The 23987-nt window shown below is 47.9% G+C and overlaps 1 protein-coding gene across 5 annotated transcripts in view; it reads left to right on the top strand.

Moving 5' to 3' along the window:
- Positions 1–23987, top strand: part of FSTL4 (follistatin like 4) — a 731471-nt gene that overhangs the window by 85753 nt on the left and 621731 nt on the right. For all 5 annotated transcript variants that reach the window (XM_060091939.1, XM_060091938.1, XM_060091934.1 and 2 more), the window contains one exon: positions 13327–13429. The gene's annotated coding sequence lies outside the window, so the exon portion shown is untranslated. The remainder of the gene's footprint in view (positions 1–13326; positions 13430–23987) is intronic.

Genomic DNA, 23987 nt, shown 5'->3' with positions numbered 1-23987 from the left:
TGACTCAAAAAATAAATTTGTGGGGCAGAGATGATGTGTTTGACAGGTTTTTAGAACAGAAGATAAAAGAAAAGTTGGCAATATTGGCTGGGGGGATTCCAGCAAATTTCATTAGACTGTGTAACATACATGGGGATGTAGGCAACTTGGTGACCTGGAGAGGGCCTTCCTACTGAGGGATGGATCGGGAGGCCTGGTCTCCACTCCCCATGGGGATGGTAACTTGGTTTGCACATTCTGCCCCATGGAGATGATAATGTCGAGATTCAGAGTAGGGACCTTGAGCTAGGAAGTCTGGTGGGAACTGAGGGCTGGGCACAGTTCACACCCACAGCCTGCACGTGGTTGAATGTTTCTGATAGAACTCAAAACAGTGCTCAGATAACAGTGCCGTGGAAGTCTCAAGTCTGTTGGGAGAACTGAGTGGAGAGTAGGTCACAGGGCATCCTGGAAGTGGGACAACTATTCAAACAAAGAGAGGATGGGGAAGCGTTGCTCCCACAGTACTGTGTGGGCTAATTTTAGCACCCATTTAAGGAAGATCTGAGAGAGCTAATGATCTCTTTATACTTTATTTTCTTTTTTATTGAAAAAATAATAATAGGGAATCCTAAAAAATAACTCTACCATCTTTCTGCCCTGATGTAACAGTGAACATTTTGTCTGTGTTTTTCCATATGCATGTGTGGAAGGCTGGTTTTTCTGTTTGCTATTCTCGTCCGCTCCAGCTGGAGTGTGGCACACACCTCCTTTCTGGGGCATACACTGAGGTGGGAGACCTCATGGGGAGAATGGAGGCAGGCACTCTTTCTGCAAATAGCACGCAGCGCTGGGCCCAGGGCAGACTCCTTGGCAGAGTGGGGGCCTGGGTGTCTGCTGGATATTTGATGGGAAGACCAGGGTCTCCTTCATTCTCTCTCCGGGGGCCTGGCTCTGACGCATCCTCAAGCTTGATGGGCAATGGACTGGGAAATGGTGGCAGATGTAGGAGCAGGATGACGGAGTACTGAGTCTGAAGGCCGAGGGGCCCAAAAGTGGGGTTCTAGGAGGGGCGAACAGAGGGAATTAAGAAACCAAGGAAGCAGAGGGGTTGGGACTCAGAGAGAGGTGGGATTGAGAGAAAGGCCCTCTGAGCGTCATAAGAGGGTCCCAACAGGAGCGGTCCTAAGAGTCAAGGAGAGAGTTGGGAAGCCCCCATGAAGGAGGGCTGCACACAGATAACAGTGGGTGACTGGTGCTGGCATTAATGGCTCCCCTGGGCCCCTTTCTAGATATCACATAGATGAGCAGTTAATTACGGGTCAGACTGTTTTATTCCTGTTATGGATTGTTCCATCTTGCCCTTTCAGTGTCTAAGGGAAGGAGATACAGTTTTACTGTATATATGTGTGTGTGTGTGTGTGTGTGTGTGTGTGTGTGTGTGTGTGTGTGTGTGTTTGTGTGTGTTTTCAACCCTAGTATACCCACCAGTCTAAGGTCACTTATTTTTTTTTTTTTTTTTTTTTTTTTTTTTTTTTTGCGGTATGCGGGCCTCCCACTGCTGTGGCCTCCCCCGCTGCGGAGCACAGGCTCCGGACGCGCAGGCTCCGGACGCGCAGGCTCAGCGGCCACGGCCCACGGGCCCAGCCGCTCCGCGGCATATGGGATCCTCCCAGACCGGGGCACGAACCCGTATCCCCTGCATCGGCAGGCGGACTCCCAACCACTTGCGCCACCAGGGAGGCCCTAAGGTCACTTATTTTTGTCAGGTGCGATCCATGTTTTCGATGGCCATATAATCCTCAGCTGAGCTGATTCACCATGATATACTAGGTCCTACACTAGAACCATGGTCTAGTGTCCAGCAGGCCCCCAGGACAATGTGGCCAGGCAAGGCTTTAGAGACAAGGACTTTCCTTTAGAAGAAACAAAAAACAGGAGCTGCATTAGGCATTTTGAGCAGAAAGTGGTCAACTGTAGGGATTTAGGGCCTCATGCAGTTGTTGGAGGTGGGGTGGGGGGAAGCAAAGGTCAAAAAGTTCACACTCAGGAAATTTGAAAGTATAGAAATCTCACGGGATGCTGCAGATGATGGTCTCAACCACCTATAGCATTGGAGTAGGAGATTCTCAGAGGAAACCTGGAAGCTAGTGACGAAACCTCAGATCACCTGCTCCCAGCTGCTACCAGAAAAGCATGGCTTCTACCTCTCCTTAGCCCTTCTGGATCTCACATGGGTGGCTCTTGCTGGCAGAATCTAACTGGAACCCTGTGGACAAGGGACTCTGGGATTCTCCTGTGATTCAGGAGAGAGTGTAGAAGGGGCCACAATGATACCATGTAGACAGTAGACAATTTGGTACAGGGTCTTTGTAGCCCCCAAGCCTAGCATGGTGCCTGGCACAGAATAGGAGCTGAACACGTTTATTGAAATAACAAAGTGTGGGTGGGAGCACCATTCAGAGGGGCATTTCTATTCCACCCAGAAAGACCACATTTCTGCCCCTAAGAGTGGGGTGAGTGGTGGGCTTCCAGAGGATTTACTTCCATTTAGGAGAGAGGGACTGGAACTGCAGAAAGGGCTCCTGGGCCTGGGAAGTAGAAATAACAGCTCTTGTGTTTAGAGCTTCTGAAGTCCATGGTGGAGAAACATGAGGCCTGCAGGGGGGCTGCATCTCTGGGGACTGAGTTGAGGCATGGAGCCTGGACTCAGCTGGGGTTTCTCTTCTCTGGCCTACTGGCCAGGCATGGCCAGCTCTTCCTCTCAGACTATAATCTTAGACACTTTGCCCAGAGTTGGAAGAGGCAAGTTTGTTCATGGACACAGGGGTTAATCGTGGGAGCTCCCAATGATGAGGGCTATATTCATCTAAACTCTCGATTGTAAATGATAGGCAAATCTACTTGAGCCAAAAAGAATGTTTATTGACTCATGTAACTGAGAAATTCAGGGGTGTCTGCCTTCAGGCAAGGCTGGATTTAGCAGCAGAAATGATTCTCTTTCTCCCACCTTCTCCCTCTCTTGGCTCTGCTCTCTCTGATGTTCATTCAGGTGTGGGTCTCATCCTCTCCTGCTGTAGGTGGGCTTCCTTCACAGAGTCAGGGAAAAGTGCTACTAGCATCTATAGGCTCACATGACCCTAGCTTGGTGAGTCAGTGGAAGGTAAGCTTCCTCTCCGTGTATGGATATATAAACCTGAAAATGATTGGGCTTGCTGGGTCAGGTGTCCACCTGGACCAGTTACTGTGTTTATGGGGACATGGTGTTGTACCTGTTTTGGCTTGGCACACCTGCCCACGTCTGTGGCCAGAGCCTGGGGCTGGGGGAGGGAGACTGTCATGAATAGCCTCACAGTAACACATGGAGAGCAGGAGGGATGATTCCCCAAGGGATAAAAATTGTAGTGAAAGCAACATATTTCTAGAACTAAAGAGAACAGGAAGAAGCCTGGGCTGGGATGACGGTGACTCCAGGCAGAGAAGAAATGCCATGTGAGAGCCCTCAGTTTGGTTGGCATCATCTTGCATGTACCTGAGCGTCCAGCCGGACCCTTCCCCAGCTCTGGGAGAGCTGGCAAGTGTCCAGCAGGTGTGACTGTCCAGCAGCTGGACTTCTCCCTGGGGTGTAGCAAAGCTCCTTGCTCCCCTCAGTTATGTTGCATTTGCCATGTACTTATTTTTAAATGCCATATTTGGTCTTTCCCTGGATACCTTGTTTGAAAATAACTAGGCTTTTCAGCTGCATGGGTTTTAAGGTGAAATGTACCCCATTCAGGAAGGATCCAAGTGCTCTCCCTCTCTTGTCTTTCTGTCTTGATTCCTTGGGCTTCTACTTAGAAAATGCTGAATTATGCATCTATTTAGTCAATATTTACTGAGAACCTAGTGTGTGAAAGGCCCTGGGATCAACAAAACAAGCTCAGTCCTGGCCCTCACCAAACTTAAAGTCAGCTAAATGAAATAATCAACAAAGCAAAAACAGCACCCAGTTGGTGAATCCATTACTCAGGGGTGATGGGATACATGCTCCAAGGGGGAAGCATGGGGTGATAAGACTGACCTGGCTCTGGGGCAGGGAGGTTCCTTGAGAAGGGGACATTAAGCTGAGAGCTGAAGCATGGCTGGATTTTGGATTTTGATGAGGCTAAAAGGGTAGGGAATGGGGAAGTGTGCTTGGATGCCAGGGCTCTGAGCAGGGAAAGTGGGGCTCCTGCTGGTGGGGCTGGGTGAATAGGCTGGAAGGGGAAATATTTGAGGGCCTGAAGGCCAGGCTGGGGGTGGGGTCTCCATTGCCACCCCCAGTTTGCCTGGGAATAGGACCTTGATTCCGTTCTACCAGAGCCCTCAGCTATGAGCACGAGAGGCCACTGTCCAGCTCCCTCACGCCCCCTTTAAGTGCTTCCCCCCCTCACATCACCTGGCAGGGAGGAGGGCATTCCCCCAACTGTACTTGAACCTCTCAAGTCAAGACCAGGTTGGCAGTGGGTGGGGATGCTGGTGTAATTATGCTAATTGCAGGGCTGCTTCCCTGGCTGCATTTGAAGCAGAGCGGGAGGAAGCTGGGCTGCCGGGTAGGGAGAGATGGCGGTGCTTGGAAGAGGCTATTAGCAGTGGAGGTGGCACCAAGGGCTGGATTCATGGTGTAGTTTGGTGGTAAAGCCATGCAAACTCATGGGTAGAGCTAGATGGGATGTGGTGATGAGGAGAAAGAGAATAAGGATGGCTGCAAGGCTGCAGCCTTGGCGGATGGTGGTGCCATTAGCTGAGGTGCCTTTCGGGGAAATAAACACAGGCACACATATTCTGTCTTGGACATTTTGAGTTGGAGGAGATATCAGGGAAGCAGTTGGATATATGGGTCTGGGCTGGAGACACAAGTGCGGGAGCTCTCAGCCCAGAGATGGTGAGTGAAATCATGGATGTGGGAGCCTGTGTGTGGCTTGAGGGAGACCAGACCCGGGTCCCCAGGATCGGAGCGTTTGGAGGTCAGCGAGAGGAGAAGCAGCCAGCAAACAGATAAACCCGACGGGGTGCAGGCGACAACCTGCCTGTGATAAATTATGCCTGTGCTGCCCAGGCTGCAGATGTGTGCTCTGAGGACCCCCCAGGCACCAGGGGCCTGTCGCTTGGTGATGGATGAAGGCTGCTCCCACCCACCCGCCTCCCGCTGGCACATGCTTCCTGTCACCACCAGGCAGTCCGTTGGGAATAGAGAAAATAGCTGAGCAGGCTCGCCATGACAGCCTTCTAAAAGTGACTTTTAAAACTTCTTATAGTGGGACCTTCAAGATGGCGGAGGAGTAAGATGTGGAGATCACCTTCCTCCCCACAAATACATCAGAAATACATGTACATGGGGAACAACTGCTACAGAACACCTACTGAGCACTGGCAGAAGACCTCAGATCTCCCAAAAGGCAAGAAACTCCCCACGTACCTGGGTAGGGCGAAAGAAAAAAGAAAAAAACAGACAAAAGAATAGGGACAAGACCTGCACCTCTGGGAGGGAGCTGTGAAGGAGGAAAAGTTTCCATACACCAGGAAACCCCTTCACTGGCGGAGATGGAGGGTGGGTGGGTGGGACGGAAGCTTTGGAGCCACAGAAGAGAGCGCAGCAAGAGGGGTGCAGAGGGCAAAGCGGAGAGATTCCCGCACAGAGGCTTGCTGCCGACCAGCACTCACCAGCCTGAGAGGCTTGTCTGCTCACGGCCGGGGCAGGAGGGGGCTGGGAGCTGAGGCTTGGGCTTCGAAGGTCAGATCCCAGGGAAAGGACTGAGGTTGGCAGTGTGAACACAGCCTGAAGGGGGCTAGTGCACCACAGCTAGCTGGGAGGGAGTCCTGGAAAAAGTCTGGAACTGCCTAAGAGGCAAGAGACCATTGTTTCGGGGTGCGTGAGGAGACGGGATTCAGAGCACCGCCTAAACTAGCTTCAGAGGTAGGTGTGAGCCACAGCTATCAGCTCAGACCCCAGAGATGGGCATGAAATGCCAATGCTGCTGCTGCAGCCACCAAGAAGCCTGTGTGCAAGCACAGGTCACTATCCACACCTACCCCCCCAACCCCTGGGAGCCTGTGCAGCCCACCACTGCCAGGGTCCCATGATCCAGGGACAACTACCTGGGAGAACACACAGCGTGCCCCAGGCTGTTGCAATGTCATGCTGGCCTCTGCCACCACAGGCTCGCCCTGCATTCTGATTATAACTATTCTATCCCTTCCTCCCCCCAGCCTGAATGAGCAAGAGCCCCTAATCAGCCGCTGCTTTAACCCCCTCCTGCCTGGGTGGGAACAGAGGCCTGAGGGTGACCTACACACATGGGTGGGGCCAAAACCAAAGCTGAACCCCAGGAGCCATGCGAACAAAGAAGAGAAAGGGAAATTTCTCTGTGCAGCCTCAGGAGCAGCGGATTAAATCCCCGCAATCAACTTGATGTACCCTGTATCTGTGGAATACCTGACTACACAACAAATTGTCCCAAAATTGTGGTGGTGGATTTTGGGAACAACTGTAGACTTGGAGTTTGCTGTCTGTGACTGATTTGTTTCTGATTTTTATGTTTATCTTAGTTTAGTGTTTGGCGCTTGTTATAACTGGTGGATTTGTTTATTGGTTTCATTGCTCTCTTCTTTTTTATCATTATATTATTTTTTTATATTAATAATTTTTTTCTTTTTAAAATTTATTATTCTTATTTTTTTATTTTTTCTCTTTCATTTTTTCTCCCTTTTCTTCTGAGCCGTGTGGCTGACAGGGTCTTGGTGCTCCGGCCTGGAGACAGGCATGAGCCTCTGAGGTGGGAGAGTTCAGGACACTGGACCACCAGAGACCTCCTGGCCCCATGTAATATCAATTGGTGAGAGGTCTCCCAGAGATTTCTGTCTGAGGCAGAAGGAACAGATAAGTGACCTGGAAGATAAAATAGAGGAAATAATTACCACAGAGCAGAATAAAGAAAAAAGAATGAAAAGAATTGAGGACAGTCTCAGAGACCTCTGGGACAATATTAAATGCACCAACATTCAAATTATAGGGGTCCCAGAAGAAGAAGAGAAAAAGAAAGGGTCTGAGAAAATATTTGAAGAGATTATAGTTGAAAACTTCCCTAACATGGGAAAGGAAATAGTCAATCAAGGAAGCACAGAGAGTCCCATACAGGATAAAGCCAAGGAGAAACAGGCCAAGACACATACTTATCAAACTATCAAATACAAAGGAAAAATATTAAAAGCAGCAAGGGAAAAGCAACAAATAACATACAAGGGAATCCCCATAAGGTTAACAGCTGATCTTTCAGCAGAAACTCTGTAAGCCAGAGGGAGTGGCAGGACATTTTAAAGTGATGAAAGGGAAAAGCCTACAACCAAGATTACCCTACCCAGCAAGGATCTCATTCACATTCGATGGAGAAATTAAAACCTTTACAGACAAGTAAAAGTTAAGAGAATTCAGCACCACCAAACCAGCTTTACGACAAAGGCTAAAGGAACTTCTCTAGGTAGGAAACACAACAGAAGGAAAAGACTACCCCAAACAATTAAGAAAATGGTAATAGGAACATACATATTGATAATTACCTTAAATGTAAATGGATTAAATGCTCCAACCAAAAGACAAAGACTGGGTGAATGGATCCAAAACAAGACTCATATACATGCCGTCTACAAGAGACCCACTTCAGACCTAGGGACACATACAAACTGAAAGTGAGCGGATGGAAAAAGATATTCCATGCAAATGGAAATCAAAAGAAAGCTGGAGTAGCACTTCTCATATTAGATAAAATAGACTTTAAAATAAAGACTGTTACAATAGACAAAGAAGGACACTACATAATGATGAAGGGATCAATCCAAGAAGATATAACAATTGTAGATATTTATGCACCCCACATAGGAGCACTTCAATACATAAGGCAAATGCTAACCGCCATAAAAGGGGAAAACGACAGTAACACAATATTAGTAGGGGATTTTAACACCCACTTTCACCAATGGACAGAACATCCAAAATGAAAATTAATAAGGAAATACAAGCTTTAAATGACACATTAAACCAGATGGACTTAATTGATATTTATAGGCCATTCCATCCAAAAACAACAGAATACACTTTCTTCTCAAGTGCTCATGGAACATTCTCCAGGATAGACCATATCTTGGGTCACAAATCAAGTCTTGGTACATTGAAGAAAATTGAAATCGTATCAAGTATCTTTTCCGATCACAATGCTATGAGACTAGATATCAATTATGGGAAAAAAACTGTAAAAAATACAAACACATGCAGGCTAAACAATACGCCACTAAGTAACCAAGAGATCACTGAAGAAATCAAAGAGAAAGTCAAAAAAATACCTAGAAATAAATGACAATTAAAACACGACGGGACAATGAAAACCTATGGGATGCAGCAAAAGCAGTTCTAAAGGGGAAGTTTATAGCAATACAATCCTACCTTAAGAAACAGGAAAAATCTCAAATAAACAACCTAACCTACACCTAAAGCAATTAGAGAAAGAAGAACAAAAACACCCCAAAGTTAGCAGAAGGAAGGTAATCATAAAGATCAGATCAGAAATAAATGAAAAAGAAATGAAGGAAGAAAGAGCAAAGATCAATGAAACTAAAAGCTGGTTCTTTGAGAAGATAAACAAAATTGATAAATCATTAGCAAGACTCATCAGGAAAAAAAGGGAGAAGACTCAGATCAACAGAATAGAAAATGAAAAAGGAGAAGTAACACCTGGCACTGCAGAAATACAAAGGATCATGAGAGGTTACTACAAGCAACTCTATACCAATAAAATGGACAGCCTGGAAGAAATGGACAAGTTCTTAGAAAAGCACAACCTTCCAAGACTGAACCAGGAAGAAATAGAAAATATAAACAGACCAATCACAAGCAGTGAAATTGAAACCGTGATTAAAAATCTTCCAAGAAGCAAAGCCCAGAACCAGATGGCTTCACAGGGGAAATTTATGAAGCATTTAGAGAAGAGCTAACGGCTATTCTTCTCAACCTCTTCCAAAAAATAGGAGAGGAAGGAACACTCCCAAATTATTCTACGAGGCAATCATCACCCTGATACCAAAACCAGACAAAGATGTCACAAAAAAAAGAAAACTACAGGCCAATATCACTGATGAACATAGATGCAAAAATCCTCAGCAAAATACTAGCAAACAGAATCCAACAGCACATTAAAAGGATCATACACCATGATCAAATGGAGTTTACCCCAGGAATGCAGGGTTCTTCAATGTATGCAAATCAATCAATGTGATACACCATATTAACAAACTGAAGGATAAAAACCATATGATAATCTCAATAGATGCAGAAAAGGCTTTCGACAAAATTCAACACCCATTTATGATAAAAACTCTCCAGAAGTAGGCATAGAGGGAACTTACCTCAACACAATAAAGGCCATATATGACAAACCCACAGCCAACATCGTTCTCAGTGGGAAAAAACTGAAACCATTTCCTCTAAGATCAGGAACAAGACAAGGTTGCCCACTCTCACCGCTATTATTCAACATAGTTTTGGAAGTTTTAGCCACAGCATTCACAGAAGAAAAAGAAATAAAAGGAATCCAAATCGGAAAAGAAGAAGTAAAGCTGTCATTGTTTGCAGATGACATGATACTATACATAGAGAATCCTAAAGATGCTACCAGAAAACTACTAGAGCTAATCAATGAATTTGGTAAAGTAGCAGGATACAAAATTAATGCACAGGAATCTCTTGCATTCCTATACATTAATGATGAAATTTCTGAAAGAGAAATTAAAGAAACACTCCCATTTACCATTGCAATGAAAAGAATCAAATACCTAGGAATAAACCTACCTAAGGAGACAAACGACCCGTATGCAGAAAACTATAAGACACTAATGAAAGAAATTAAAGATGATACAAACAGATGGAGAGATATACCATGTTCTTGGATAGGAAGAATCAACATTGTGAAAATGACTCTACTACTCAAAGCAATCTACAGATTCAATGCAATCCCTATCAAACTACCAATGGCAGTTTTCACAGAATTAGAACAAAAAATTTTGTAATTTGTATGGAAACACAAAAGACCCAGAATAGCCAAAGCAATCTTGAGATAGAAAAACGGAGCAGGAGGAATCAGGCTCCCCGAGTTCAGACTATACTACAAAGCTACAGTGATCAAGACAGTATGCTACTGGCACAAAAACAGAAATATAGATCAATGGAACAGGATAGAAAGCCCAGAGATAAACCCATGCACATATGGTCATCTTATCTTTGATAAACAAGGCAAGAATATACAATGGAGAAAAGACAGCCTCCTCAATAAGTGGTGCTGGGAAAACTGGACAGCTACATGTAAAAAAATGAAATTAGAACACTCCCTAACACCATACACAAAAATAAACTCAAAATGGATTAAAGACCTAAATGTAAGGCCGGACACTATCAAACTCTTAGAGGAAAACATAGGCAGAACACTCTATGACATAAATCACAGCAAGATCCTTTTTGATCCATCTCCTAGAGTAATGGAAATAAAAAGAAAAATAAACAAATGGGATTTAATGAAACTTAAAAGCTTTTGCACAGCAAAGGAATCCATAAACAAGATGAAAAGACAAACCTCAGAATGGGAGGAAATATTTGCAAATGAAGCAACTGGCAAAGGATTAATCTCCAAAATATACAACCAGCTCATGCAGCTCAATATGAAGAAAACCAACAACCCAATCCAAAAATGGGTAGAAGAACTAAACAGATATTTCTCCAAATAAGATATACGGATTGCCAGCAAACACATGAAAGGATGCTCAACATCACTAATCATTAGAGAAATGTGAATCAAAACTACAATGAGGTATCACCTCACACCGGTCAGAATGGACATCATCAAAAAATCTATAAAGAAAAAATGCTGGAGCGGGTGTGGAGAAAAGGGAACCCCCTTGCACTGTTGGTGGGAATGTAAATTGATACAGCCACTATGGAGAACAGTATAGAGGTTCCTTAAAAAACTAAAAATCGAACTACCATACGACCCAGCAATCCCACTACTGGGCATATACCCTGAGAAAACCATAATTCAAAAAGAGTCATGCACCACAATGTTCACTGTAGCTCTCTTTACAATAGCCAGGAAGCAACCTAAGTGTCCATCGACAGATGAATGGATAAAGAGGATGTGGCACATATATACAATGGAATATTACTCAGCCATAAAAAGAAATGAAATTGAGTTATTTGTAGTGAGGTGGATGGACCTAGAGTCTGTCATACAGAGTGAAATAAATCAGAAAGAGAAAAACAAATACCGTATGCTAACACACGCACACACACACACACACACACACACACACACACACACACACACACACACACACACACATATATATGGAATCTAAAAGGAAAAAAAAATGGTTCTGAGGAACCTAGGAGCTGGACAGGAATAAAGACACAGATGTAGACGAGGGACATGAGGACGTGGGGAGGGAGAAGGATAAGCTGGGACGAAGTGAGAGAGTGGCATGGACATATATACACTACCAAATGTAAAATAGATAGCTAGTGGGAAGCAGCCGCATAGCACAGGGAGATGAGCTCGGTGCTTTGTGACCACCTAGAGGGGGGGGATAGGGAGTGTGGGAGGGATACGCAAGAGGGAGGGGATATGGGGATATGTGTATTCATATAGCTGATTCACTTTGTTATACAGCAGAAATTAACACAACTTTATAAAGCAATTATACTCCAATAAAGATGTTTTTAAAAAAAGACTTCTTATAATTGATTAATAAAAAGGCCCATTGCTCCAAAGACTCTGTTTGTGGTGGAAGAAGAAAAGTCATTTTAGAAGGAATTTCTGGTGAGGTGAAGTGTTCCAGCAAATTGGCCAGGCAGCGTTTGCAGCCCCAGGCTTATATTTCAAAAGCCATGAAAAGCCCCTCCAGAAAGTGCTGCAAAGTAGTCGTTTTGAGAAGGGGAAATATTTTGGGGTAGGTGGGAGAAGGAGAAAATGCCAGCTGAGGGGCTCACAGTGGGCCGTGGGAGGAGGAAGCGGAGGCCCCCTCTTCACCTTGGCCTTGGGGCAGGGCTGGGCTCCCAGCTTCCTGCACTGCGGCCCATGCTCCTGCCCATCCACACCTCTACCTCCGCCCCCTGGCTCTCACTGCTCCCCCATTTGGAACCATCCGTTCTCAACACTCTCTTTTCCACAGTTAACCCATTTTGTAGCCTCCTTTCCTTAAATTTTCCTGGTCCGTAATATCCCTCACTGACCTCCTGTGGCCATCGACCTCTGCATGACTCATGCATTTCGGTGGCTAGGGACCCATAGGGACCCTCATGCTGCTCTTTCATGCATGTCTCTGGCTTCCCCCAGCAGGCTATGTACACACTAAGAGAGAAGGGCACTCAGGGTGTTGAGCGTGGGGTGAACTCTCCAGAACCTCAGCGGCTCCTTTCCTCCTTGCTAAGGGACCAAGGTCCTGTGGGGAGCTGGTACTCAGCACCCATCGTGTCTCTGTCCTGGACCTTGTTACGATATCCCATGTGAGGCTGTCCTGGGAAATTCAGGCAGGGTGAATGAATTCTGTGTATGTGTGTGTGTGTGTGTTCTCAGCTTTGCTGTGGTTGTCAAGGTCAGGGCAGCTAGACAGGCTGGCCAGGGGAGGACTGCCCAGCAGCATCACCTGAGAGTGAGGTGAGATCACTAAGTGTTTGCATACAGCACACAAGCAGGGCAGGAGCGGAGACTTGGTGCTTCCCTGGCCCTGGCACCAAGTGTCTCCGGGTCCCAGTGGAAGCCCAAGACCTGCCTCCGAGCCCTGTGCCCAGGGTGGGGTTGCAGACAGGTGGGCTTCTGGGAAGGCAGATCTGCTCACCTGCCAGGAGCTCAGAGAGGTGCCGGGAGGCCCTGCCTGTGGGTGCCAGTCTCCACTCCTGGCATCTCTCTGAGTCCCACACGTGCACTTGGTGTGTGTTGTTTCTATTCTGCTCTCTGTGTTAATGCTGGTTTGTGTGATCATTTTGGAAGTTTTCTCTCTAAACGTAGTCTCATTGCTGAGCTGCCGTAAAACCATGCCTAGGAACCACATTCACGGGAAGGGTTTGTGTGTTCACAGTAATAAAATCTGGCATTTTTAAAAGCTTCCCTCTGAAGATAACTCCTTTCAGAACTGTACCTCTCCTCACCCCCCTCAGCCCGAGTTTGCTCTTCTGGGAAAATGAGGCGGCTGGATTAGCTGGATTTCGAAGATCATAACGTTATGAGTCCCTAAACCCCATTTTTTTAAGAATCCCAAAGTGTATGAATTAAAATATGCTTTACTTCTTTTCAGCCTGATGAGAAGCCTGTGAAGGACCCTATCAACCCAGAAGGAGAAAATCTGATGAGTGATGGTGTGGGCAACAGGCCTGCGGGTGAGAGGAGGGCACAGCGAGGTGAGACGTGAGCCTGGGGCTACTGGGCTGCCGCAGGTTTTGGTTCCGCTCAGACGTTGTTGCGTCCCCATGTGAAGGAAGTGCTTTGGCGCCAGCACTGTCCTTGGATGACAAGCGTGTGCTGGGGGGAGAAGTTTGGCATGTCGGGCTACTGTGGGTGCGCTGGGTCCCGAAGGCTGTTTCCAGAGGTTTGCTGAGAGTCTGGGGGGAGACGTGTTGACCTCAGGGCATATTTGGGGAGCACAGCACTGCCCAAGGGATGAGATGGGCTTTGGGGTCAGAGAAAAGGAGTGAGGGCTGAGATGTGGAATTTAGCGATGGGAGTTGGAAAAAAGGTGCCCGGCCCTGGGGCAGGCACCTGGGGTTGAGACTGACTCCTAGGAAGGGCTGAGAGGAGGAGGGCTCGTGAAGGGGACCAAGGAGTCCTGGGCTCAATGCAATCTGGTCTTTAATGGAGCTGGGGATGGGCACTGTGAATCCCTAAGATTTCTCAAAGTGTTTTGGCTTTGCATGGTAATTTGGTAGCACAGATTTGTTTCTCTGTGGTTGTAAAAGAAACTTGTGTGCTTATCTGAGAGACAGCTGTGTAAGGGACACATTGGAACATGGTTGGGGGAGGGAGGAGTTGTAGCAGAGGAGAAGGATGGGGACCAGGGGTGGAAAGGGGTGTGCACAGGGCAGGGTCCTCAGGGACTCAGGGGTGTGTCAGGGTCTTTAGTGCTTGGGAGCCCTGTGACTCCCAGAGAGGACCCCGGCGGACCCCTCCCGTTGCATACGTACCTTCACACAACACGTGTCCACGTGGACACCAGCTTGGGCAGTGCCCTTCTCTTACTCGTTGGCGGTTCCCAGGTGGGGATTTAGGCCTCACAGAAGAGGAGGCAGAATTTCCCAAGACCTCACAGAGATGTGGCCGCTGTGGACATTTGTGTCTCTCTCTGAAACTTCCTCTAGACACTATTTCACTCCATTTTAGAAGGTTCCGTTGGGTACCAGTCCTGGGAGATGCTCTGTGGCCTGCTGAATAATACTGGGGGATACCCCATCCTCTGCTTCCTTCTTGGAGGTTCCCAATCAACAGTAGCATTTCAAAGACTCCGAGAAGTCCTGCAAAAAAGCATCTGTTAAACGTTCTTTAATCCTGTATTTCCTAAACTCATTTGACCGCAGATCCCTTTTGCTACAGGAAGCCTATTAAAGTCCTATGCAAGTCTCCTGTCCTCCCACACACCTTGGGGCCCTCTGATTACTCTATATTCTCATGCTAACTAAGATCGTAGGAAAAACCCAAAGGAACTTTTTGGCCAGTCCCAATACTTCACGGACTCACACGCTCTAAATTTCCTCTCAAGGTGAAGATCAGGCAGGGAGTTTATCATCTGGCCTGCTGAGGCCTCCTCTGAGCTTGGAGCAGGCCCGCTAGAGCAGAGCGCAGACACATCTGTTCACCTCGACCGCTGAGCCAGCCCCTCTGGCAGCCTGAGTCTGCAGACCGATTGCTTCCTGGTTCATGCTTTATGGTTCAGCCAGAGCATTTGGCCCGAAGGCAGGCATGTGTGCTCACTTTCACAGCCAAATGAAGCTCACCTGGGCCCAGGCTGCTTGGTGGAGGGCGAGATGTGAGCAGAAACACTCCATCTGCCGAATCCCGCTCCCCTGCAGCAGTGCAGGCCCTGGGCTGTTCTGACTGTCTTGTTTTGCATATAGTGATGAAATATTAAAGGAATTCTACCAGTTTGAAAACCTTTTTGTCAAAGCACAGGGGCAGCCTGAACATGTGACAGAAGCTCCCTGAGCTTGGAGAGAGGAGCAGGGGGACACAGAGAGGAAGCAGGAACCACCCGAGAGGCTGGAGCTCCCTTCATAGGGGCCAGGAATGGCTCAGGGTGGCCACCTTCTCCCACCTTGTTGCTGCTGGCTGCTCAAGGTGGGCACCGCTGACCCAGAGCTGGTTCTTGCGAGTGTTTTTGTTTTGTTTTCGTCTTACTGCTCTGCACTTTATTGTGATTCACAGATATTGCATCTTTTATAAATAGAAGGTTTGTGGCAATGCTGTTTTGTCAGATGATGGTTAGCATTTTTTTGCAACAAAGTTTTTTTTTAATGAAGGTATGTACATTGCTTTTTTAGACAATGGAGTCCTGGACTAGGAGGCTTGTGGTGTGTCCTTGGGCAAGTACTTGAACCTCTCAAGGCCTGGCTTTCTCCACCAATGAAACTGAGTGGTAGACTAAATTCTCTAGGGCTTGTTAAAGCTTAGGTTATAAGATTCTACTTGGAAGCTGGTTTGTCTGTTCACACGTTTGTTGCCAATGTTACCTTGATCCCTAGTGAGACACATTGGACCCAGTGGCCGTCCTGGAAGGGAGGGCTACACCTAGAGGGCCCACCCGAGTGTGACCTGCTATGGCTTGGACAGACCCAGGCTTTCCTGCCCACCAAGATGGTGCTGGAGTTGGGGCAACCACAGCTAAGGGTCAGTGTGGCATTGGCCAGCCACATTTCAAAGCTGGCCTCCTGGGGATAGTGTTATGACTCGACTTCTGTTGGGCATCCTCACAGTGTTATGTCTGCATCCCTATCTGTGTCTGCAGTGGGGTCTGCTCTGGGCACAGACACTGAGGCAGCCCCCTGACATTTCTGATACAGTGTCAGACCTGAACTGGCCCCAGTCAGAGTTGATCCTGGAATGGCCAGAGCATCTGCAGGGCCTGAATCTGTGTCTCTTTGGCAATGTAGCCCTCATGCTCAAGGCCACATGCTTACCCATCTCCCAGGGAAAGAGTGAGTGGCCCCCCTTGGATGATTGATTAGCATCCTGTATTTCCCTTTGCCAAGGTGTCTCAAAAGCACACAAGCAGATGGCTTCTCGGGGAATTCCTCTGGGGAACCGTGGTTCTACAAATCCAAAAATATGTAGAAATCCAATATTCAAATGAGAGAAGTTGGGAAAGAAAATGTGTTCTTTCCCCTCCTCTCAGTTAAAACCTAAATACAGAGCTGGAGGGGTCAGAAGTAGCTTCTACTTTCCCGTGGTTCTTCTCCCTGTAAGAGGAGAAAAACAGACCTGGGGCTGCTTCTAACCTCCAGGGAAGGGGCCTCCGAAGGTCTGCGGCTCTGGCATGTAAGTCCGAGGAAGTGGACTTAATTTAACTGAAGAAGCTTTGCTTAAGCAGCTGCTGTGTGCTAGGCCAGGGCCTGGCATTGTATGGAGTCAGGTCTGATAGCTTACGGCTTAAAAAGCACTTGACATGGATCTGGATTTTGTTCCCAGCTCTGCCATGTTCCAGCTGTGAGACCTCAGACCACGGGCCTAGGCTCTCTAAGTCTCAGGTTCTCAGCCTGTGAAATGGGGATCATAGTACCTATCTCGTAGGATTGTTGAAAGAATCAAATAAGTTAGGGCATACAAAGCGCTTAGCAGGGACCTGGCTCATAATACGCTCTCATTAATCACATACACTCTCTCTCATTAATCACACGGGCCCAGGGCCTCACAGCTGGCAGAGGGGATGTGCCCCATGTTAGAAGTGACAGAGCAGAGGCTGAGAAAGATTATGTGAGTTTTCCTAAAATCACTTGGGTTGTTACTGAGAAGGTGGGTCTGGGATTGGGGTCTCTCAATTTTCCGGTAAGATGTCCCAGCCCTGCTCTGAGATGGGGGTCCCTCCCCAGGTCTCAGGTTGGTTTGGGAGAAGTAGACCCCGCTGGTGGGGCCTGTGCCACCGCTGCTCTTTGGCAGATGTTGGGCCATTAAGAACACAGCTCTTATTTTAAGTGTTTGTGTGTGTGTGTGTGTGTGTGGTACACGGGCCTCTCACTGTTGTGGCCTCTCCCGTTGCGGAGCACAGGCTCTGGACGCGCAGGCTCAGCGGCCATGGCTCACGGGCCCAGCTGCTCCGCAGCATGTGGGATCTTCCCGGACCGGGGCACGAACCTGCGTCCCCTGCATTGGCAGGCGGACTCTCAACCACTGCGCCACCAGGGAAGCCCTTTTAAGTGTTTTTTATGCTTCCTAGAGAAAAGTGTTTGTAGAACTCCAAGGAGTTAGAAAAGCCACCCAGATCCATCCGCCAAGCTGGCAAAGACAGTCCGTCTGTGGAGGGAGAATTCAGAGCCCCTGTCCCCCAAGACCTGATTATCCCCACCCTGCCCCGCATCTGTGTTTTATGGGGCTGCTTGCTCTCTGGCATTTGGCTTTTCCTGTTCCTTTCCCTGAGGTTTGGTCCCGTTACTGTTTATGAGCAAATAAAACTTGGATTGCTGCTTTGGGCCGTGGGATCAGTGTTGACTTGGGGAGGGATGTCTAATTTAACGTAATGCCGCTCCTTTGGCTTTCCGTGACTCCCACTGTAGTCCCCTCCGGGAAGAGGAGCAGAAGCAGTGGAAATGCGATTAAAGCAGAGGCCTCGCCTCCTCTCCTAACCTTGGTGCCAACAGTTCCCTGCTAAGAGCGGGGTGAAAGCCAGATGAAGTGTCGGAAACACAGATGTTGCTTTTCTTTGAATTCCTACATAGACATGTATGAATGAGCAACCTTTGGGGACATGTGAGCTCAGGGCTGTCACGGGTGATGTGTCAGCTGGTTTCCCATAGCATGAGGTCTCAGGGCAGGGCTGGAGGGTATGTTTTTGATCATATGCATGAGGATGCCCCATTCCTTCTTTGAAGGAAGAAACTGAACAGCGTAACTCATTACTTCAAGGATAAAATCCAGTTGAACTGGTGTTTGGTGCCAAGTAGACCCCCCATGTTTGTACCAAATGTATCATTTTTATTTTCCTAGGTGCACAGAGTCCTGTTCGGGATTTTCCCCCGAGCTAATGGGCTCAGAGGAGCAGTCTTGGTGGAGCCAGGGTAGGGGTTGAGGTGTGGGGAGGGGCTGCACGTGGGCTGCATGATGGAGGTGCATCTCCCAGGAGGTGCATCTCCCAGAGAGGCAGCATATTCCTTCTGGGGCTGTTGACAGGGCTGTGAGCCAGGTAGGAGGAAGGTAATTACATCATCTCATGGCACTCTCGTCTCAGGGGGCCAAATGAGCTGACTCTCCAAAACTAGGGTTTACTTTTGACTTTTTAATTTATGGGCTGATACAGATGCATGCTAGTGCACTCCTCAGTTTTTCTGGAACAGCTGAGGTGTGCCTCGCAGAGCGGGTGAGATTTAAGAGGAGCAAACGTGGCTCGACACTGAGGATCTCAGAGGTTAGCAGGGAATATGGGATAGATCACAATCCACGACGATGCTCAGCGAGATGGGAAAATGGGCAGAGGAAAGGCATGGAGAAACCCAACGGCAAGCACCCCACCGCGGCTGCAAGGGCTTCACGGAGGAGGGGGGCTGGCTCTAGGAGGATGGATGGGATTTCCACACGTGGCGATGGGTGGGCAAGGCTTCAGGGAAAGTTCGTCCAAAACATAAGTATCTAGACAGAGAGACGAGAGCCACTTCGTAAGAGGTTCTGTGGAGGGATGTTCTGAAAGTGGCTGGAAAGGTCGAGGCCCTAATGCACTTTGAAGATGCTCAGTGGGTATTTACTGAATAAATGTGTGAGTTAACGGCTGAGCCTTCATTCAGCCGACAAGTACTTACTGAGTGACTACTATGTGCTAAACACTGCTAGGGGCTGGATGTGCAGCTGTGAACAACACAGATACACGTTACTCCCTTGTGAGTTCACATTCTAGCAGGGGAAGACAGACAGTAAACAAATAAATATAATACACAAGTAATATGTACAGTGTGTTAGGAAGAGGTAAGTGTAGGGGGAAAGAATGAGTAGAGGGTGGGGACAGCAGGGGTGTATGTGTGTGTTTGGCGGAGGTTGCAGTTTTGACCAGGGTTGCAGAAGAGGCCTCGCTGAGATGCCATCTCAGCAATTTGAGAGGGATGTGAGGAGTCAGCTCGGGGGATATTTGGGGGCACAGCATTCCAGGCGTCAGATCCCAAGGCAGGAGAGCTGATGTGCTTGAGGGGCAGCAGGAGGCCCATGTGGTCGCAGCAGGGTGCGCAGGGGGACAGTGGCAGGAGAGAAGGTCAGAGAGCCCCTGGGGGCCTTGAGGCCAGCGTAGGGCTTTGGACTTCAGCATCAGTGATGTGGGGGCCTCTGGGGGACTTCGAGTAGATGAGAGATGTGGTGTGACTTCTGCTTTGAAAGTGTCGTTCTGTGTGTTGTGTGCAAACCTGACTGTGAAAACCTGGAGGCGGGAGACCGTTTGGGAGGCTGCTGCAGCCCCAGGTGAGAGGTGACGGTGGCCTGGCTGGAGTGGTGTCATGCCAGTGGTGTTAAGTAGTTCCGTTCTTGACACGGACGATTCCTTAACAGACTGAATGGGGGTGTGAGAGACTGGAAGAGTCAAAGATGAAGACACAGTTTCAGCCTCAGTGATGGGGATTGGGAAGGCTGTGGGTGGAGCAGGTTGGGGTTGGATCAGGAGCCGGTTTAGGCGTGACAAGCCCGAGATATTGTGGACATCTGCGTGGAGATGTGCGGGGCAGCTGGCTTCCGTTGTAGAGTTCTAGAGAGAGATTGGGGATGGAGATGTAAATTTAGGGTCCAGTTGACCTGAGATAGTGTTAATGCCACAAGATAGGATGAGATCACCGAGGGGTTGATGGAATATAATGACAACCAGGGCCAACGCTTTGTTTAGTTTTAAGCGCCAGGCATTCTGTTAAGCACTTCCCACATTCTCTTTGTTCCACCACAGTCTGATGAAGTGGGAGCTGTTATTTTCCCCATTTTACAGAAGATGAACCTGAGGGTCAGAGGCATTAAGTAAATTATTCGAGATCACACAGCTATTAAAGGTCAGAGCAAGAATTTGCACGTTGGTCTGACTCCAAATTTTTAATCATTGCACTTACTGACTCTCTGAATTATGGACCTAATTCTCTGCAGAGTAGGGGATCCACTGAGATGTTTCAGCAGAGAAAGGACTCAGAGCTGTGGGTTAGGCAGAGGCATCTGGAACCTGGGGGCTCCTGAAGAATGTACCAGGGAGGGGAGAGGTAGAGACCAGAGGCAGGGAATATAGAGAAGGTTTGGACCACACAGTGGGGGTTGGTAATGGGGCTTGGAGAAGGAATTTCCTAAGAAGGGGAGAACCAGGTTGTGGTGAATGCAGTGTTATGAACTAAGTCTTTGTGTCCCCCCCCCCCGTCCCCCGCTCCACCAAATTCACATGTAGAAGCCCTAATGCCCATGTGGCTGTATTTGGAGATGGGGCCTCTAAGGAGGTAGTTAAGGTTAAATGGGGTCATAAAGGTGGGGTCAGGATCTGATAGGATTAGTGTCCTTATAAGACGTGACTCTGGAGAGCTCTTTCTCTCTCTCTCTGTGTACAAGCACTGAGGAAAGGCCCTTTGAGGACAGAGCCAGGGGAGGCCAGCTGCAAGTCAGGAAGAGAGCTCTCACCAGAAACCAAATCACCAGAGCCTTAATCTTGGACTTCCAGCCTCCAGAACTGTGAGAAATAAATGTGTGTCGGTTAAGCCACCCAATCTGGTATTTTGTGATGGCAGCCCAAGCCAACTAATACATCCAGACTCTTTGGTATTCTGCTTTTTCCAGACCTGTGTCTTCTTGCCAGGCTACAGGGCTCAGCCATTTGATAACTGGTCTCTTAAGGAACTTCTCTTCTTCCTCTAAACATTTCTGAATGGACCAGAAGAGTCAATGAACAATTATCTAGTCAGTAGCTTCTCTGTGGAGCCCACAGAGTTGCAGGAAGAAAATTGGTAAATTCTTTTCATTCTTAGTAAAACCTAACATTATCTCGCTAATGCCTGATATTAAGAGTTCAAAGTCATCTCGATACCATTGATCTTCAAAGGAAGAGATTTCCTTATTTGACAAGGCCTAAAAAAATGTGGGTGAGGTTCCTTTCAGATGGGAATTTTATTTCAATTTTGTTTTTAAAAAATCTTTTAAGCACTTTTGTACAAAAAGTGTTGTAGTTTCTTTCTTTCTTTTTTTTTATTTGAAAACACCAGAGTGTGAGGGAGGAATGCAAACAAATAACAAAAAAAGATGCTTTTATAACATTATTATCACTGTTGAGAAAAAAGAAAATCCTTCCAACAGCATTGAAAAGTCCAAAGATGAAATAATCTCATTTTTTTCTCTAAAGGCTTTAAAAGTCTCTGCCTGTTGATTCCATCTCTTGTGTCCAGTGAGGCCATGTCACTCTTCAATGGCCCAGGGGTTCACTCTTGCAGAAAGATCAGTCCAGGTTTCTGGGCACATGCCTAAACAGAAGGGTGGAAGCATCAGGGGACTAAAAACCTTTCCCAACAGAAATGCTGTGGGCAAGGAGACCCTTCCCTGAACCAGAAGGAGGGATGGGGCAGCATCACTCCACCCCCAGAGCAGAGGATGGCAAGAGGCCTAGGGCCCCACCTCTGTGTCCATTCCCTTCCCAGAAGATTGTAAAACCAGTCAAAATGACATGCCTGCGAAGAAAGTGCAACATATGTTTAGAAATGCTGGTAGAGGGAAACATCTGAGGAATGAGAAAAGGTTTGCCAACTTTTACTACAAATGGGGGAAGAAGCCATCAGGGAGATGCCACCACCAGGTTAACAGACTTTCCTTTTCTGGAACTCCCGTAGCCTAGGAGGTCAGGTTCAATTTCCCTGTCCAGTGAACTGGACTTCTAGATGAGGCATTGTGGCTGCCTATGGACTCAAAGCACAAGACCACAATCCAGGGCCCAATTCCAGCTATGAAATCACTCCAGTGCCAACAAATGATGTGATGGTAACTTACATCCTGCAATTGGGAAATCTCACAATATTCTAGATGAGAGTTTTAGAACATTAAATAAATTTGCAGCATGGCTGACTTCTCCTCACCAACCTTGCCACTTCCTGCTCTTGGCCTCCATTGAATCACTGGGTTCAGTGGTAACATGTGCCCCCTGAGCAGTTCGAGCCCACCGAGGGGCAGGGAGCCCCCGGGGAGGCTGGCACCCTCATTTCCATTCCTAGTCTGAAGAGGAGCGGGCTCTGGTGCTGCTGGAGCTCGTCTGCAAGAAGGCACCGAGAGGTGTGCTCAGTGCCACCAGCCTCTTGGGAAGCCGATGTTTCTGGGATCTTAAGGTTTTCTTTCCTTTTCCTGCGAAAACGCTTTCTCAATAAAAATGAGTTGTCAGCTGCCCTTGAGACCCTCTAAGTTGATTTTGGCTCTGTCCATTACAGGTAGCTTCTGTGTAAGGAGCCCGTATAAATCTTACTCAGTGAGAGAGTGTTAAAAATGGCAAATTTCAGAGTAAAGGTTTAACAAAAACCATAAATAAAACTTCAGAAATAATGGAAGTGTTTATAAGCATCTGTGGAATTCCACACAGGAACGAGTGTGGTTCAAGTGCCAAGAGATTGACTGAGATGCCGTGTTTGCCTGGAGAGAGGGAATATCCATCTTTATTTGGCCTCTGCTCAGGGAAGCTTGACGTGGAGAAGCACAGACATGGGCAGGGCTCCACGGCCAGGTGCGTGAGAGGGACTTTATCACTGTCAGGGACCGGGGCAAGTCCAGGCTTGGGAGGCTGCCAGTGGGAGAGGAACTTGCCAAGGACCGGGGCCTTGAGTCCCAAGTGTCCAGGCCTACTGTGCACCTGCAGGGTGGGAAGGTACTAACCTCACAGTGATCTCATAATCCCAGCAACAAGCGATGTGCCTGTGGCCCATTTTCCAGCTAAGGAGACTGAAGCAAAGAGGGGTCTGTGGCTTGTCCAAGTCCTAGAGCAAGTCCTTGTTGGAAGCTGCAGCAGAGCCAGTGGTTCCCAGTGCCTGGCCCCAGTGGTACCAGGCCTGCATTTTCCTTGCCTCTCTGGGGAGTCCCCCTGCCCTCTGAGTCCCCTGGTTGTGTTTTCTAAATGAAACACTCTAGAGTTGCTGAGGCCCATTGGGCCTCCATCCCTGCTGGAGACTATCATGCCTCCACCCAGTGCAGCTTAGTTTATGCCCAGAAACGGGGCTGGGGGAGCCAATCCCTTGGTAGACTTTCTAATGGGACATAGATCATTACAGATGGGACTCAGGTTTTACAAAACAGCTTAGGAGGTAGATAAATTAGATCATGAAAAGTGCATAAGGGACATCAATTATGCAGGAGCCAGAAGAATGATTATAAAGTGATCTGGCCTCAGTTTTGGCCCATGAAACATTTAACTGCGGCCATTAAAGTAGAAAACATCCCTTGCTCCCTACTTCAGAGAAGTGGGGCAGTGGGGGATGCAGCTTTGCCTGAGGGGCGTTGTAAAACACGTGATGACCTCCTTCGCTTGTGGGCGTCTGGGGTAAAAGGCCACCTGGGAGGCACAGAGCACTGGAACTGGGCTCTTTGGGTGGAGAAGAGTCCGGGGGCCTCTGGGAGCACAGAGGGCCTGGAGAGGGCTCAGCAGAGGCTCTCCCTGCTCTTTTAACCCAGAGCACAAAGGTGCTCACCAGAACATCCTGGGGGGAGTCAACAGACAACGTGACCCCTGGGTCCTCAAAAATCCCCCAAAGCTGTCCTGCCTGTCCTGCTTCTTGCCCAGCAACAGTGCAGACCTGG

The sequence above is a fragment of the Mesoplodon densirostris genome, chromosome 3, assembly GCF_025265405.1.
Source record: "Mesoplodon densirostris isolate mMesDen1 chromosome 3, mMesDen1 primary haplotype, whole genome shotgun sequence".
NCBI classification, from domain to species: Eukaryota; Metazoa; Chordata; class Mammalia; order Artiodactyla; family Ziphiidae; genus Mesoplodon; species Mesoplodon densirostris.
Note: the sequence above shows the minus strand (reverse complement) of the source record. Positions and strands in the feature narration are given on the sequence as shown.